Source organism: Lonchura striata, chromosome 28 (assembly GCF_046129695.1).
Source record: "Lonchura striata isolate bLonStr1 chromosome 28, bLonStr1.mat, whole genome shotgun sequence".
NCBI lineage: Eukaryota > Metazoa > Chordata > Aves > Passeriformes > Estrildidae > Lonchura > Lonchura striata.
In genome coordinates, this window is record NC_134630.1 from 637105 (window position 1) to 655261 (window position 18157).

The following is an 18157-nucleotide window of genomic DNA, read 5'->3' on the forward strand; positions in this document are numbered from 1 at the left end:
CGACGGCATGGGCACGTTAAAACAACGAGCTGAGCAAGAGTCCCCGAAAGATCACGGCCGTCAGAAAGCAGCTTATATATTGCCCTGGAAAGAGCAGTGTTTTAGGAGTGTGCAGTAAAATCGTGTTTCTGGACAAGGGAGGCATAAGTGCGCTGCGCTCCTAAGCTATCTCCCTGCGAGACATACTGCCAAAGCTTTTCGCTATCATGCAGTCTAGTGCAGACGCACACTACGGCTATCGGCTGCTGTCCGAAGCGAAGCGCCAGTCGCCGGCGTCTTTCGGCTGAAGCAGCGCTTCGGAGCGTACGGCTGTTGTGTGCGCGAAGCAGCCGCTTCTCCTGCTCCGGGAGTCGGAGAGAGCGGTAGCTTGTACGAGGGCGAAGAACGAAGCCGCAGAGCACCGGACTTGTGTGCACAGCCTACGGGCTGCTAGAGGAAGGTGGCTGCACCTCCCTAACCTATCAATTCACAGCTGGCATGCTCTTTGGAGCTGGTCCAGGACAACTTTCATTGCTTATGGGTTCGTCCTGATACAGCCCCTCCTGGAAAACTCGTGCTCGTCCCCTGAGGCTCCGAGATGCAGAAACATCGATGGCAGCTGCAGAAATGAAGGGCTGCGTTGAGTTGTCGAGAAGCAAGAACATAGCCAGCGCCTAAGTGTCTGGGAGTCAGCAGCTGCTGCACTTTTGCGATTGCCTTCACTGTGCACTGATTGCCGAGACATGTGCACGCTAAAAAAACAAGGTGGGCAAGAGGAGGAAGAGAGTACGGTCATCAGAGAGCATCTGGCATCTTGTCCTGGAAACTGCAGTGTTTTTGGAGAGTACAGCAAATCCGTGTTTCTGGACAAGGGAGGCATAAGTGCGCTGCGCTCCTAAGCTATCTCCCTGCGAGACACACTGCCAAAGCTTTTCGCTATCATGCAGTCTAGTGCAGACGCACACTCCGGCTCTCCGGAGCTGTCCGAAGCCAAGCGCCGGTGGCCGGCGTCTTTCGGCTGAAGCTGCGCTTCGGAGCGTACGGCTGCCGCTCCGCTGTTGTGTGCGCGAAGCAGCCGCTTCTCCTGCTCCGGGAGCCGGACAGAGCGGTAGCTTGTACGAGGGCGAAGAACGAAGCCGCAGAGCACCGGGCTTCTGCGCGCACCCTAAGGACTGCTAGAGGACCGTGGTGGACACTCGCCTGCGTCTTCAATTCCATTCTAGCATCCTTATGGAAGGTGTTCCAGGACAATTTTCCTGAGTTTTGAATTCGTCCTGATGCAGCCCCTCCTGGGAAACTCGTGCTCGTCCTCTGAGGCTCCGAGTGCAGAGACCTCGATGGCAACTGCAGAAATGAAGCACTCCGTTGAGTTGTCGAGAAGCAAGAACATAGCCAGCGCCTTGTGTTTGGGAGTCAGCAGCTGCTGGACTTTTGCGATTGCCTTCACTGTGCACTGAATGCCACGACGGCATGGGCACGTTAAAACAACGCGCTGAGCAAGAGTCCCCGAAAGATCACGGCCGTCAGAAAGCAGCTTATATATTGCCCTGGAAAGAGCATTGTTTTTGGAGAGTACAGCAAATCCGTGTTTCTGGACAAGGGAGGCATAAGTGCGCTGCGCTCCTAAGCTATCTCCCTGCGAGACACACTGCCAAAGCTTTTCGCTATCATGCAGTCTAGTGCAGACGCACACTCCGGCTCTCCGGAGCTGTCCGAAGCCAAGCGCCGGTGGCCGGCGTCTTTCGGCTGAAGCTGCGCTTCGGAGCGTACGGCTGCCGCTCCGCTGTTGTGTGCGCGAAGCAGCCGCTTCTCCTGCTCCGGGAGCCGGACAGAGCGGTAGCTTGTACGAGGGCGAAGAACGAAGCCGCAGAGCACCGGGCTTCTGCGCGCACCCTAAGGACTGCTAGAGGACCGTGGTGGACACTCGCCTGCGTCTTCAATTCCATTCTAGCATCCTTATGGAAGGTGTTCCAGGACAATTTTCCTGAGTTTTGAATTCGTCCTGATGCAGCCCCTCCTGGGAAACTCGTGCTCGTCCTCTGAGGCTCCGAGTGCAGAGACCTCGATGGCAACTGCAGAAATGAAGCACTCCGTTGAGTTGTCGAGAAGCAAGAACATAGCCAGCGCCTTGTGTTTGGGAGTCAGCAGCTGCTGCACTTTTGCGATTGCCTTCACTGTGCACTGAATGCCACGACGGCATGGGCACGTTAAAACAACGCGCTGAGCAAGAGTCCCCGAAAGATCACGGCCGTCAGAAAGCAGCTTATATATTGCCCTGGAAAGAGCAGTGTTTTAGGAGTGTGCAGTAAAATCGTGTTTCTGGACAAGGGAGGCATAAGTGCGCTGCGCTCCTAAGCTATCTCCCTGCGAGACACACTGCCAAAGCTTTTCGCTATCATGCAGTCTAGTGCAGACGCACACTACGGCTATCGGCTGCTGTCCGAAGCGAAGCGCCGGTCGCCGGCGTCTTTCGGCTGAAGCAGCGCTTCGGAGCGTACGGCTGTTGTGTGCGCGAAGCAGCCGCTTCTCCTGCTCCGGGAGCCGGACAGAGCGGTAGCTTGTACGAGGGCGAAGAACGAAGCCGCAGAGCACCGGGCTTCTGCGCGCACCCTAAGGACTGCTAGAGGACCGTGGTGGACACTCGCCTGCGTCTTCAATTCCATTCTAGCATCCTTATGGAAGGTGTTCCAGGACAATTTTCCTGAGTTTTGAATTCGTCCTGATGCAGCCCCTCCTGGGAAACTCGTGCTCGTCCTCTGAGGCTCCGAGTGCAGAGACCTCGATGGCAACTGCAGAAATGAAGCACTCCGTTGAGTTGTCGAGAAGCAGGAACATAGCCAGCGCCTTGTGTTTGGGAGTCAGCAGCTGCTGGACTTTTGCGATTGCCTTCACTGTGCACTGAATGCCACGACGGCATGGGCACGTTAAAACAACGCGCTGAGCAAGAGTCCCCGAAAGATCACGGCCGTCAGAAAGCAGCTTATATATTGCCCTGGAAAGAGCAGTGTTTTAGGAGTGTGCAGTAAAATCGTGTTTCTGGACAAGGGAGGCATAAGTGCGCTGCGCTCCTAAGCTATCTCCCTGCGAGACACACTGCCAAAGCTTTTCGCTATCATGCAGTCTAGTGCAGACGCACACTACGGCTATCGGCTGCTGTCCGAAGCGAAGCGCCAGTCGCCGGCGTCTTTCGGCTGAAGCAGCGCTTCGGAGCGTACGGCTGTTGTGTGCGCGAAGCAGCCGCTTCTCCTGCTCCGGGAGTCGGAGAGAGCGGTAGCTTGTACGAGGGCGAAGAACGAAGCCGCAGAGCACCGGACTTGTGTGCACAGCCTACGGGCTGCTAGAGGAAGGTGGCTGCACCTCCCTAACCTATCAATTCACAGCTGGCATGCTCTTTGGAGCTGGTCCAGGACAACTTTCATTGCTTATGGGTTCGTCCTGATACAGCCCCTCCTGGAAAACTCGTGCTCGTCCTCTGAGGCTCCGAGATGCAGAAACATCGATGGCAGCTGCAGAAATGAAGGGCTGCGTTGAATTGTCGAGAAGCAAGAACATAGCCAGCGCCTAAGTGTCTGGGAGTCAGCAGCTGCTGCACTTTTGCGATTGCCTTCACTGTGCACTGAATGCCACGACGGCATGGGCACGTTAAAACAACGAGCTGAGCAAGAGTCCCCGAAAGATCACGGCCGTCAGAAAGCAGCTTATATATTGCCCTGGAAAGAGCAGTGTTTTAGGAGTGTGCAGTAAAATCGTGTTTCTGGACAAGGGAGGCATAAGTGCGCTGCGCTCCTAAGCTATCTCCCTGCGAGACACACTGCCAAAGCTTTTCGCTATCATGCAGTCTAGTGCAGACGCACACTACGGCTATCGGCTGCTGTCCGAAGCCAAGCGCCGGTGGCCGGCGTCTTTCGGCTGAAGCTGCGCTTCGGAGCGTACGGCTGCCGCTCCGCTGTTGTGTGCGCGAAGCAGCCGCTTCTCCTGCTCCGGGAGCCGGACAGAGCGGTAGCTTGTACGAGGGCGAAGAACGAAGCCGCAGAGCACCGGGCTTCTGCGCGCACCCTAAGGACTGCTAGAGGACCGTGGTGGACACTCGCCTGCGTCTTCAATTCCATTCTAGCATCCTTATGGAAGGTGTTCCAGGACAATTTTCCTGAGTTTTGAATTCGTCCTGATGCAGCCCCTCCTGGGAAACTCGTGCTCGTCCTCTGAGGCTCCGAGTGCAGAGACCTCGATGGCAACTGCAGAAATGAAGCACTCCGTTGAGTTGTCGAGAAGCAAGAACATAGCCAGCGCCTTGTGTTTGGGAGTCAGCAGCTGCTGCACTTTTGCGATTGCCTTCACTGTGCACTGAATGCCACGACGGCATGGGCACGTTAAAACAACGCGCTGAGCAAGAGTCCCCGAAAGATCACGGCCGTCAGAAAGCAGCTTATATATTGCCCTGGAAAGAGCATTGTTTTTGGAGTGTGCAGTAAAATCGTGTTTCTGGACAAGGGAGGCATAAGTGCGCTGCGCTCCTAAGCTATCTCCCTGCGAGACACACTGCCAAAGCTTTTCGTTATCCTGCAGTCTAGTGCAGACGCACACTACGGCTCTGGGCTGCTGTCCGAAGCGAAGCGCCGGTCGCCGGCGTCTTTCGGCTGAAGCAGCGCTTCGGAGCGTACGGCTGCCGCTCCGCTGTTGTGTGCGCGAAGCAGCCGCTTCTCCTGCTCCGGGAGCCGGACAGAGCGGTAGCTTGTACGAGGGCGAAGAACGAAGCCGCAGAGCACCGGGCTTCTGCGCGCACCCTAAGGACTGCTAGAGGACCGTGGTGGACACTCGCCTGCGTCTTCAATTCCATTCTAGCATCCTTATGGAAGGTGTTCCAGGACAATTTTCCTGAGTTTTGAATTCGTCCTGATGCAGCCCCTCCTGGGAAACTCCTGCTCGTCCTCTGAGGCTCCGAGTGCAGAGACCTCGATGGCAACTGCAGAAATGAAGCACTCCGTTGAGTTGTCGAGAAGCAAGAACATAGCCAGCGCCTTGTGTTTGGGAGTCAGCAGCTGCTGGACTTTTGCGATTGCCTTCACTGTGCACTGAATGCCACGACGGCATGGGCACGTTAAACCAACGAGCTGAGCAAGAGTCCCCGAAAGATCACGGCCGTCAGAAAGCAGCCTATATATTGCCCTGGAAAGAGCAGTGTTTTTGGAGTGTGCAGTAAAATCGTGTTTCTGGACAAGGGAGGCATAAGTGCGCTGCGCTCCTAAGCTATCTCCCTGCGAGACACACTGCCAAAGCTTTTCGCTATCATGCAGTCTAGTGCAGACGCACACTACGGCTATCGGCTGCTGTCCGAAGCGAAGCGCCAGTCGCCGGCGTCTTTCGGCTGAAGCAGCGCTTCGGAGCGTACGGCTGTTGTGTGCGCGAAGCAGCCGCTTCTCCTGCTCCGGGAGTCGGAGAGAGCGGTAGCTTGTACGAGGGCGAAGAACGAAGCCGCAGAGCACCGGACTTGTGTGCACAGCCTACGGGCTGCTAGAGGAAGGTGGCTGCACCTCCCTAACCTATCAATTCACAGCTGGCATGCTCTTTGGAGCTGGTCCAGGACAACTTTCATTGCTTATGGGTTCGTCCTGATACAGCCCCTCCTGGAAAACTCGTGCTCGTCCTCTGAGGCTCCGAGATGCAGAAACATCGATGGCAGCTGCAGAAATGAAGGGCTGCGTTGAATTGTCGAGAAGCAAGAACATAGCCAGCGCCTAAGTGTCTGGGAGTCAGCAGCTGCTGCACTTTTGCGATTGCCTTCACTGTGCACTGAATGCCACGACGGCATGGGCACGTTAAAACAACGAGCTGAGCAAGAGTCCCCGAAAGATCACGGCCGTCAGAAAGCAGCTTATATATTGCCCTGGAAAGAGCAGTGTTTTAGGAGTGTGCAGTAAAATCGTGTTTCTGGAAAAGGGAGGCATAAGTGCGCTGCGCTCCTAAGCTATCTCCCTGCGAGACATACTGCCAAAGCTTTTCGCTATCATGCAGTCTAGTGCAGACGCACACTCCGGCTCTCCGGAGCTGTCCGAAGCCAAGCGCCGGTGGCCGGCGTCTTTCGGCTGAAGCTGCGCTTCGGAGCGTACGGCTGCCGCTCCGCTGTTGTGTGCGCGAAGCAGCCGCTTCTCCTGCTCCGGGAGCCGGACAGAGCGGTAGCTTGTACGAGGGCGAAGAACGAAGCCGCAGAGCACCGGGCTTCTGCGCGCACCCTAAGGACTGCTAGAGGACCGTGGTGGACACTCGCCTGCGTCTTCAATTCCATTCTAGCATCCTTATGGAAGGTGTTCCAGGACAATTTTCCTGAGTTTTGAATTCGTCCTGATGCAGCCCCTCCTGGGAAACTCCTGCTCGTCCTCTGAGGCTCCGAGTGCAGAGACCTCGATGGCAACTGCAGAAATGAAGCACTCCGTTGAGTTGTCGAGAAGCAAGAACATAGCCAGCGCCTTGTGTTTGGGAGTCAGCAGCTGCTGCACTTTTGCGATTGCCTTCACTGTGCACTGAATGCCACGACGGCATGGGCACGTTAAAACAACGCGCTGAGCAAGAGTCCCCGAAAGATCACGGCCGTCAGAAAGCAGCTTATATATTGCCCTGGAAAGAGCAGTGTTTTTGGAGTGTGCAGTAAAATCGTGTTTCTGGACAAGGGAGGCATAAGTGCGCTGCGCTCCTAAGCTATCTCCCTGCGAGACACACTGCCAAAGCTTTTCGTTATCCTGCAGTCTAGTGCAGACGCACACTACGGCTCTGGGCTGCTGTCCGAAGCGAAGCGCCGGTCGCCGGCGTCTTTCGGCTGAAGCAGCGCTTCGGAGCGTACGGCTGCCGCTCCGCTGTTGTGTGCGCGAAGCAGCCGCTTCTCCTGCTCCGGGAGCCGGACAGAGCGGTAGCTTGTACGAGGGCGAAGAACGAAGCCGCAGAGCACCGGGCTTCTGCGCGCACCCTAAGGACTGCTAGAGGACCGTGGTGGACACTCGCCTGCGTCTTCAATTCCATTCTAGCATCCTTATGGAAGGTGTTCCAGGACAATTTTCCTGAGTTTTGAATTCGTCCTGATGCAGCCCCTCCTGGGAAACTCGTGCTCGTCCTCTGAGGCTCCGAGTGCAGAGACCTCGATGGCAACTGCAGAAATGAAGCACTCCGTTGAGTTGTCGAGAAGCAAGAACATAGCCAGCGCCTTGTGTTTGGGAGTCAGCAGCTGCTGGACTTTTGCGATTGCCTTCACTGTGCACTGAATGCCACGACGGCATGGGCACGTTAAAACAACGCGCTGAGCAAGAGTCCCCGAAAGATCACGGCCGTCAGAAAGCAGCTTATATATTGCCCTGGAAAGAGCAGTGTTTTTGGAGTGTGCAGTAAAATCGTGTTTCTGGACAAGGGAGGCATAAGTGCGCTGCGCTCCTAAGCTATCTCCCTGCGAGACACACTGCCAAAGCTTTTCGCTATCATGCAGTCTAGTGCAGACGCACACTACGGCTATCGGCTGCTGTCCGAAGCGAAGCGCCAGTCGCCGGCGTCTTTCGGCTGAAGCAGCGCTTCGGAGCGTACGGCTGTTGTGTGCGCGAAGCAGCCGCTTCTCCTGCTCCGGGAGTCGGAGAGAGCGGTAGCTTGTACGAGGGCGAAGAACGAAGCCGCAGAGCACCGGACTTGTGTGCACAGCCTACGGGCTGCTAGAGGAAGGTGGCTGCACCTCCCTAACCTATCAATTCACAGCTGGCATGCTCTTTGGAGCTGGTCCAGGACAACTTTCATTGCTTATGGGTTCGTCCTGATACAGCCCCTCCTGGAAAACTCGTGCTCGTCCTCTGAGGCTCCGAGATGCAGAAACATCGATGGCAGCTGCAGAAATGAAGGGCTGCGTTGAATTGTCGAGAAGCAAGAACATAGCCAGCGCCTAAGTGTCTGGGAGTCAGCAGCTGCTGCACTTTTGCGATTGCCTTCACTGTGCACTGAATGCCACGACGGCATGGGCACGTTAAAACAACGAGCTGAGCAAGAGTCCCCGAAAGATCACGGCCGTCAGAAAGCAGCTTATATATTGCCCTGGAAAGAGCAGTGTTTTAGGAGTGTGCAGTAAAATCGTGTTTCTGGACAAGGGAGGCATAAGTGCGCTGCGCTCCTAAGCTATCTCCCTGCGAGACATACTGCCAAAGCTTTTCGCTATCATGCAGTCTAGTGCAGACGCACACTACGGCTATCGGCTGCTGTCCGAAGCGAAGCGCCAGTCGCCGGCGTCTTTCGGCTGAAGCAGCGCTTCGGAGCGTACGGCTGTTGTGTGCGCGAAGCAGCCGCTTCTCCTGCTCCGGGAGTCGGAGAGAGCGGTAGCTTGTACGAGGGCGAAGAACGAAGCCGCAGAGCACCGGACTTGTGTGCACAGCCTACGGGCTGCTAGAGGAAGGTGGCTGCACCTCCCTAACCTATCAATTCACAGCTGGCATGCTCTTTGGAGCTGGTCCAGGACAACTTTCATTGCTTATGGGTTCGTCCTGATACAGCCCCTCCTGGGAAACTCGTGCTCGTCCTCTGAGGCTCCGAGATGCAGAAACATCGATGGCAGCTGCAGAAATGAAGGGCTGCGTTGAGTTGTCGAGAAGCAAGAACATAGCCAGCGCCTAAGTGTCTGGGAGTCAGCAGCTGCTGCACTTTTGCGATTGCCTTCACTGTGCACTGATTGCCGAGACATGTGCACGCTAAAAAAACAAGGTGGGCAAGAGGAGGAAGAGAGTACGGTCATCAGAGAGCATCTGGCATCTTGTCCTGGAAACTGCAGTGTTTTTGGAGAGTACAGCAAATCCGTGTTTCTGGACAAGGGAGGCATAAGTGCGCTGCGCTCCTAAGCTATCTCCCTGCGAGACACACTGCCAAAGCTTTTCGCTATCATGCAGTCTAGTGCAGACGCACACTCCGGCTCTCCGGAGCTGTCCGAAGCCAAGCGCCGGTGGCCGGCGTCTTTCGGCTGAAGCTGCGCTTCGGAGCGTACGGCTGCCGCTCCGCTGTTGTGTGCGCGAAGCAGCCGCTTCTCCTGCTCCGGGAGCCGGACAGAGCGGTAGCTTGTACGAGGGCGAAGAACGAAGCCGCAGAGCACCGGGCTTCTGCGCGCACCCTAAGGACTGCTAGAGGACCGTGGTGGACACTCGCCTGCGTCTTCAATTCCATTCTAGCATCCTTATGGAAGGTGTTCCAGGACAATTTTCCTGAGTTTTGAATTCGTCCTGATGCAGCCCCTCCTGGGAAACTCGTGCTCGTCCTCTGAGGCTCCGAGTGCAGAGACCTCGATGGCAACTGCAGAAATGAAGCACTCCGTTGAGTTGTCGAGAAGCAAGAACATAGCCAGCGCCTTGTGTTTGGGAGTCAGCAGCTGCTGCACTTTTGCGATTGCCTTCACTGTGCACTGAATGCCACGACGGCATGGGCACGTTAAAACAACGCGCTGAGCAAGAGTCCCCGAAAGATCACGGCCGTCAGAAAGCAGCTTATATATTGCCCTGGAAAGAGCATTGTTTTTGGAGTGTGCAGTAAAATCGTGTTTCTGGACAAGGGAGGCATAAGTGCGCTGCGCTCCTAAGCTATCTCCCTGCGAGACACACTGCCAAAGCTTTTCGTTATCCTGCAGTCTAGTGCAGACGCACACTACGGCTCTGGGCTGCTGTCCGAAGCGAAGCGCCGGTCGCCGGCGTCTTTCGGCTGAAGCAGCGCTTCGGAGCGTACGGCTGCCGCTCCGCTGTTGTGTGCGCGAAGCAGCCGCTTCTCCTGCTCCGGGAGCCGGACAGAGCGGTAGCTTGTACGAGGGCGAAGAACGAAGCCGCAGAGCACCGGGCTTCTGCGCGCACCCTAAGGACTGCTAGAGGACCGTGGTGGACACTCGCCTGCGTCTTCAATTCCATTCTAGCATCCTTATGGAAGGTGTTCCAGGACAATTTTCCTGAGTTTTGAATTCGTCCTGATGCAGCCCCTCCTGGGAAACTCGTGCTCGTCCTCTGAGGCTCCGAGTGCAGAGACCTCGATGGCAACTGCAGAAATGAAGCACTCCGTTGAGTTGTCGAGAAGCAAGAACATAGCCAGCGCCTTGTGTTTGGGAGTCAGCAGCTGCTGGACTTTTGCGATTGCCTTCACTGTGCACTGAATGCCACGACGGCATGGGCACGTTAAAACAACGAGCTGAGCAAGAGTCCCCGAAAGATCACGGCCGTCAGAAAGCAGCTTATATATTGCCCTGGAAAGAGCAGTGTTTTAGGAGTGTGCAGTAAAATCGTGTTTCTGGACAAGGGAGGCATAAGTGCGCTGCGCTCCTAAGCTATCTCCCTGCGAGACACACTGCCAAAGCTTTTCGCTATCATGCAGTCTAGTGCAGACGCAAACTACGGCTATCGGCTGCTGTCCGAAGCGAAGCGCCAGTCGCCGGCGTCTTTCGGCTGAAGCAGCGCTTCGGAGCGTACGGCTGTTGTGTGCGCGAAGCAGCCGCTTCTCCTGCTCCGGGAGTCGGAGAGAGCGGTAGCTTGTACGAGGGCGAAGAACGAAGCCGCAGAGCACCGGACTTGTGTGCACAGCCTACGGGCTGCTAGAGGAAGGTGGCTGCACCTCCCTAACCTATCAATTCACAGCTGGCATGCTCTTTGGAGCTGGTCCAGGACAACTTTCATTGCTTATGGGTTCGTCCTGATACAGCCCCTCCTGGGAAACTCGTGCTCGTCCTCTGAGGCTCCGAGATGCAGAAACATCGATGGCAGCTGCAGAAATGAAGGGCTGCGTTGAGTTGTCGAGAAGCAAGAACATAGCCAGCGCCTAAGTGTCTGGGAGTCAGCAGCTGCTGCACTTTTGCGATTGCCTTCACTGTGCACTGAATGCCACGACGGCATGGGCACGTTAAAACAACGAGCTGAGCAAGAGTCCCCGAAAGATCACGGCCGTCAGAAAGCAGCTTATATATTGCCCTGGAAAGAGCAGTGTTTTAGGAGTGTGCAGTAAAATCGTGTTTCTGGACAAGGGAGGCATAAGTGCGCTGCGCTCCTAAGCTATCTCCCTGCGAGACATACTGCCAAAGCTTTTCGCTATCATGCAGTCTAGTGCAGACGCACACTACGGCTATCGGCTGCTGTCCGAAGCGAAGCGCCAGTCGCCGGCGTCTTTCGGCTGAAGCAGCGCTTCGGAGCGTACGGCTGTTGTGTGCGCGAAGCAGCCGCTTCTCCTGCTCCGGGAGTCGGAGAGAGCGGTAGCTTGTACGAGGGCGAAGAACGAAGCCGCAGAGCACCGGACTTGTGTGCACAGCCTACGGGCTGCTAGAGGAAGGTGGCTGCACCTCCCTAACCTATCAATTCACAGCTGGCATGCTCTTTGGAGCTGGTCCAGGACAACTTTCATTGCTTATGGGTTCGTCCTGATACAGCCCCTCCTGGAAAACTCGTGCTCGTCCTCTGAGGCTCCGAGATGCAGAAACATCGATGGCAGCTGCAGAAATGAAGGGCTGCGTTGAGTTGTCGAGAAGCAAGAACATAGCCAGCGCCTAAGTGTCTGGGAGTCAGCAGCTGCTGCACTTTTGCGATTGCCTTCACTGTGCACTGATTGCCGAGACATGTGCACGCTAAAAAAACAAGGTGGGCAAGAGGAGGAAGAGAGTACGGTCATCAGAGAGCATCTGGCATCTTGTCCTGGAAACTGCAGTGTTTTTGGAGAGTACAGCAAATCCGTGTTTCTGGACAAGGGAGGCATAAGTGCGCTGCGCTCCTAAGCTATCTCCCTGCGAGACACACTGCCAAAGCTTTTCGCTATCATGCAGTCTAGTGCAGACGCACACTCCGGCTCTCCGGAGCTGTCCGAAGCCAAGCGCCGGTGGCCGGCGTCTTTCGGCTGAAGCTGCGCTTCGGAGCGTACGGCTGCCGCTCCGCTGTTGTGTGCGCGAAGCAGCCGCTTCTCCTGCTCCGGGAGCCGGACAGAGCGGTAGCTTGTACGAGGGCGAAGAACGAAGCCGCAGAGCACCGGGCTTCTGCGCGCACCCTAAGGACTGCTAGAGGACCGTGGTGGACACTCGCCTGCGTCTTCAATTCCATTCTAGCATCCTTATGGAAGGTGTTCCAGGACAATTTTCCTGAGTTTTGAATTCGTCCTGATGCAGCCCCTCCTGGGAAACTCGTGCTCGTCCTCTGAGGCTCCGAGTGCAGAGACCTCGATGGCAACTGCAGAAATGAAGCACTCCGTTGAGTTGTCGAGAAGCAAGAACATAGCCAGCGCCTTGTGTTTGGGAGTCAGCAGCTGCTGCACTTTTGCGATTGCCTTCACTGTGCACTGAATGCCACGACGGCATGGGCACGTTAAAACAACGCGCTGAGCAAGAGTCCCCGAAAGATCACGGCCGTCAGAAAGCAGCTTATATATTGCCCTGGAAAGAGCATTGTTTTTGGAGTGTGCAGTAAAATCGTGTTTCTGGACAAGGGAGGCATAAGTGCGCTGCGCTCCTAAGCTATCTCCCTGCGAGACACACTGCCAAAGCTTTTCGTTATCCTGCAGTCTAGTGCAGACGCACACTACGGCTCTGGGCTGCTGTCCGAAGCGAAGCGCCGGTCGCCGGCGTCTTTCGGCTGAAGCAGCGCTTCGGAGCGTACGGCTGCCGCTCCGCTGTTGTGTGCGCGAAGCAGCCGCTTCTCCTGCTCCGGGAGCCGGACAGAGCGGTAGCTTGTACGAGGGCGAAGAACGAAGCCGCAGAGCACCGGGCTTCTGCGCGCACCCTAAGGACTGCTAGAGGACCGTGGTGGACACTCGCCTGCGTCTTCAATTCCATTCTAGCATCCTTATGGAAGGTGTTCCAGGACAATTTTCCTGAGTTTTGAATTCGTCCTGATGCAGCCCCTCCTGGGAAACTCCTGCTCGTCCTCTGAGGCTCCGAGTGCAGAGACCTCGATGGCAACTGCAGAAATGAAGCACTCCGTTGAGTTGTCGAGAAGCAAGAACATAGCCAGCGCCTTGTGTTTGGGAGTCAGCAGCTGCTGCACTTTTGCGATTGCCTTCACTGTGCACTGAATGCCACGACGGCATGGGCACGTTAAAACAACGCGCTGAGCAAGAGTCCCCGAAAGATCACGGCCGTCAGAAAGCAGCTTATATATTGCCCTGGAAAGAGCAGTGTTTTTGGAGTGTGCAGTAAAATCGTGTTTCTGGACAAGGGAGGCATAAGTGCGCTGCGCTCCTAAGCTATCTCCCTGCGAGACACACTGCCAAAGCTTTTCGTTATCCTGCAGTCTAGTGCAGACGCACACTACGGCTCTGGGCTGCTGTCCGAAGCGAAGCGCCGGTCGCCGGCGTCTTTCGGCTGAAGCAGCGCTTCGGAGCGTACGGCTGCCGCTCCGCTGTTGTGTGCGCGAAGCAGCCGCTTCTCCTGCTCCGGGAGCCGGACAGAGCGGTAGCTTGTACGAGGGCGAAGAACGAAGCCGCAGAGCACCGGGCTTCTGCGTGCACCCTAAGGACTGCTAGAGGACCGTGGTGGACACTCGCCTGCGTCTTCAATTCCATTCTAGCATCCTTATGGAAGGTGTTCCAGGACAATTTTCCTGAGTTTTGAATTCGTCCTGATGCAGCCCCTCCTGGGAAACTCGTGCTCGTCCTCTGAGGCTCCGAGTGCAGAGACCTCGATGGCAACTGCAGAAATGAAGCACTCCGTTGAGTTGTCGAGAAGCAAGAACATAGCCAGCGCCTTGTGTTTGGGAGTCAGCAGCTGCTGGACTTTTGCGATTGCCTTCACTGTGCACTGAATGCCACGACGGCATGGGCACGTTAAAACAACGCGCTGAGCAAGAGTCCCCGAAAGATCACGGCCGTCAGAAAGCAGCTTATATATTGCCCTGGAAAGAGCAGTGTTTTTGGAGTGTGCAGTAAAATCGTGTTTCTGGACAAGGGAGGCATAAGTGCGCTGCGCTCCTAAGCTATCTCCCTGCGAGACACACTGCCAAAGCTTTTCGCTATCATGCAGTCTAGTGCAGACGCACACTACGGCTATCGGCTGCTGTCCGAAGCGAAGCGCCAGTCGCCGGCGTCTTTCGGCTGAAGCAGCGCTTCGGAGCGTACGGCTGTTGTGTGCGCGAAGCAGCCGCTTCTCCTGCTCCGGGAGTCGGAGAGAGCGGTAGCTTGTACGAGGGCGAAGAACGAAGCCGCAGAGCACCGGACTTGTGTGCACAGCCTACGGGCTGCTAGAGGAAGGTGGCTGCACCTCCCTAACCTATCAATTCACAGCTGGCATGCTCTTTGGAGCTGGTCCAGGACAACTTTCATTGCTTATGGGTTCGTCCTGATACAGCCCCTCCTGGAAAACTCGTGCTCGTCCTCTGAGGCTCCGAGATGCAGAAACATCGATGGCAGCTGCAGAAATGAAGGGCTGCGTTGAATTGTCGAGAAGCAAGAACATAGCCAGCGCCTAAGTGTCTGGGAGTCAGCAGCTGCTGCACTTTTGCGATTGCCTTCACTGTGCACTGAATGCCACGACGGCATGGGCACGTTAAAACAACGAGCTGAGCAAGAGTCCCCGAAAGATCACGGCCGTCAGAAAGCAGCTTATATATTGCCCTGGAAAGAGCAGTGTTTTAGGAGTGTGCAGTAAAATCGTGTTTCTGGACAAGGGAGGCATAAGTGCGCTGCGCTCCTAAGCTATCTCCCTGCGAGACATACTGCCAAAGCTTTTCGCTATCATGCAGTCTAGTGCAGACGCACACTACGGCTATCGGCTGCTGTCCGAAGCGAAGCGCCAGTCGCCGGCGTCTTTCGGCTGAAGCAGCGCTTCGGAGCGTACGGCTGTTGTGTGCGCGAAGCAGCCGCTTCTCCTGCTCCGGGAGTCGGAGAGAGCGGTAGCTTGTACGAGGGCGAAGAACGAAGCCGCAGAGCACCGGACTTGTGTGCACAGCCTACGGGCTGCTAGAGGAAGGTGGCTGCACCTCCCTAACCTATCAATTCACAGCTGGCATGCTCTTTGGAGCTGGTCCAGGACAACTTTCATTGCTTATGGGTTCGTCCTGATACAGCCCCTCCTGGGAAACTCGTGCTCGTCCTCTGAGGCTCCGAGATGCAGAAACATCGATGGCAGCTGCAGAAATGAAGGGCTGCGTTGAGTTGTCGAGAAGCAAGAACATAGCCAGCGCCTAAGTGTCTGGGAGTCAGCAGCTGCTGCACTTTTGCGATTGCCTTCACTGTGCACTGATTGCCGAGACATGTGCACGCTAAAAAAACAAGGTGGGCAAGAGGAGGAAGAGAGTACGGTCATCAGAGAGCATCTGGCATCTTGTCCTGGAAACTGCAGTGTTTTTGGAGAGTACAGCAAATCCGTGTTTCTGGACAAGGGAGGCATAAGTGCGCTGCGCTCCTAAGCTATCTCCCTGCGAGACACACTGCCAAAGCTTTTCGCTATCATGCAGTCTAGTGCAGACGCACACTCCGGCTCTCCGGAGCTGTCCGAAGCCAAGCGCCGGTGGCCGGCGTCTTTCGGCTGAAGCTGCGCTTCGGAGCGTACGGCTGCCGCTCCGCTGTTGTGTGCGCGAAGCAGCCGCTTCTCCTGCTCCGGGAGCCGGACAGAGCGGTAGCTTGTACGAGGGCGAAGAACGAAGCCGCAGAGCACCGGGCTTCTGCGCGCACCCTAAGGACTGCTAGAGGACCGTGGTGGACACTCGCCTGCGTCTTCAATTCCATTCTAGCATCCTTATGGAAGGTGTTCCAGGACAATTTTCCTGAGTTTTGAATTCGTCCTGATGCAGCCCCTCCTGGGAAACTCGTGCTCGTCCTCTGAGGCTCCGAGTGCAGAGACCTCGATGGCAACTGCAGAAATGAAGCACTCCGTTGAGTTGTCGAGAAGCAAGAACATAGCCAGCGCCTTGTGTTTGGGAGTCAGCAGCTGCTGCACTTTTGCGATTGCCTTCACTGTGCACTGAATGCCACGACGGCATGGGCACGTTAAAACAACGCGCTGAGCAAGAGTCCCCGAAAGATCACGGCCGTCAGAAAGCAGCTTATATATTGCCCTGGAAAGAGCATTGTTTTTGGAGTGTGCAGTAAAATCGTGTTTCTGGACAAGGGAGGCATAAGTGCGCTGCGCTCCTAAGCTATCTCCCTGCGAGACACACTGCCAAAGCTTTTCGTTATCCTGCAGTCTAGTGCAGACGCACACTACGGCTCTGGGCTGCTGTCCGAAGCGAAGCGCCGGTCGCCGGCGTCTTTCGGCTGAAGCAGCGCTTCGGAGCGTACGGCTGCCGCTCCGCTGTTGTGTGCGCGAAGCAGCCGCTTCTCCTGCTCCGGGAGCCGGACAGAGCGGTAGCTTGTACGAGGGCGAAGAACGAAGCCGCAGAGCACCGGGCTTCTGCGCGCACCCTAAGGACTGCTAGAGGACCGTGGTGGACACTCGCCTGCGTCTTCAATTCCATTCTAGCATCCTTATGGAAGGTGTTCCAGGACAATTTTCCTGAGTTTTGAATTCGTCCTGATGCAGCCCCTCCTGGGAAACTCGTGCTCGTCCTCTGAGGCTCCGAGTGCAGAGACCTCGATGGCAACTGCAGAAATGAAGCACTCCGTTGAGTTGTCGAGAAGCAAGAACATAGCCAGCGCCTTGTGTTTGGGAGTCAGCAGCTGCTGGACTTTTGCGATTGCCTTCACTGTGCACTGAATGCCACGACGGCATGGGCACGTTAAAACAACGAGCTGAGCAAGAGTCCCCGAAAGATCACGGCCGTCAGAAAGCAGCTTATATATTGCCCTGGAAAGAGCAGTGTTTTAGGAGTGTGCAGTAAAATCGTGTTTCTGGACAAGGGAGGCATAAGTGCGCTGCGCTCCTAAGCTATCTCCCTGCGAGACACACTGCCAAAGCTTTTCGCTATCATGCAGTCTAGTGCAGACGCAAACTACGGCTATCGGCTGCTGTCCGAAGCGAAGCGCCAGTCGCCGGCGTCTTTCGGCTGAAGCAGCGCTTCGGAGCGTACGGCTGTTGTGTGCGCGAAGCAGCCGCTTCTCCTGCTCCGGGAGTCGGAGAGAGCGGTAGCTTGTACGAGGGCGAAGAACGAAGCCGCAGAGCACCGGACTTGTGTGCACAGCCTACGGGCTGCTAGAGGAAGGTGGCTGCACCTCCCTAACCTATCAATTCACAGCTGGCATGCTCTTTGGAGCTGGTCCAGGACAACTTTCATTGCTTATGGGTTCGTCCTGATACAGCCCCTCCTGGGAAACTCGTGCTCGTCCTCTGAGGCTCCGAGATGCAGAAACATCGATGGCAGCTGCAGAAATGAAGGGCTGCGTTGAGTTGTCGAGAAGCAAGAACATAGCCAGCGCCTAAGTGTCTGGGAGTCAGCAGCTGCTGCACTTTTGCGATTGCCTTCACTGTGCACTGAATGCCACGACGGCATGGGCACGTTAAAACAACGAGCTGAGCAAGAGTCCCCGAAAGATCACGGCCGTCAGAAAGCAGCTTATATATTGCCCTGGAAAGAGCAGTGTTTTAGGAGTGTGCAGTAAAATCGTGTTTCTGGACAAGGGAGGCATAAGTGCGCTGCGCTCCTAAGCTATCTCCCTGCGAGACATACTGCCAAAGCTTTTCGCTATCATGCAGTCTAGTGCAGACGCACACTACGGCTATCGGCTGCTGTCCGAAGCGAAGCGCCAGTCGCCGGCGTCTTTCGGCTGAAGCAGCGCTTCGGAGCGTACGGCTGTTGTGTGCGCGAAGCAGCCGCTTCTCCTGCTCCGGGAGTCGGACAGAGCGGTAGCTTGTACGAGGGCGAAGAACGAAGCCGCAGAGCACCGGACTTGTGTGCACAGCCTACGGGCTGCTAGAGGAAGGTGGCTGCACCTCCCTAACCTATCAATTCACAGCTGGCATGCTCTTTGGAGCTGGTCCAGGACAACTTTCATTGCTTATGGGTTCGTCCTGATACAGCCCCTCCTGGGAAACTCGTGCTCGTCCTCTGAGGCTCCGAGATGCAGAAACATCGATGGCAGCTGCAGAAATGAAGGGCTGCGTTGAGTTGTCGAGAAGCAAGAACATAGCCAGCGCCTAAGTGTCTGGGAGTCAGCAGCTGCTGCACTTTTGCGATTGCCTTCACTGTGCACTGATTGCCGAGACATGTGCACGCTAAAAAAACAAGGTGGGCAAGAGGAGGAAGAGAGTACGGTCATCAGAGAGCATCTGGCATCTTGTCCTGGAAACTGCAGT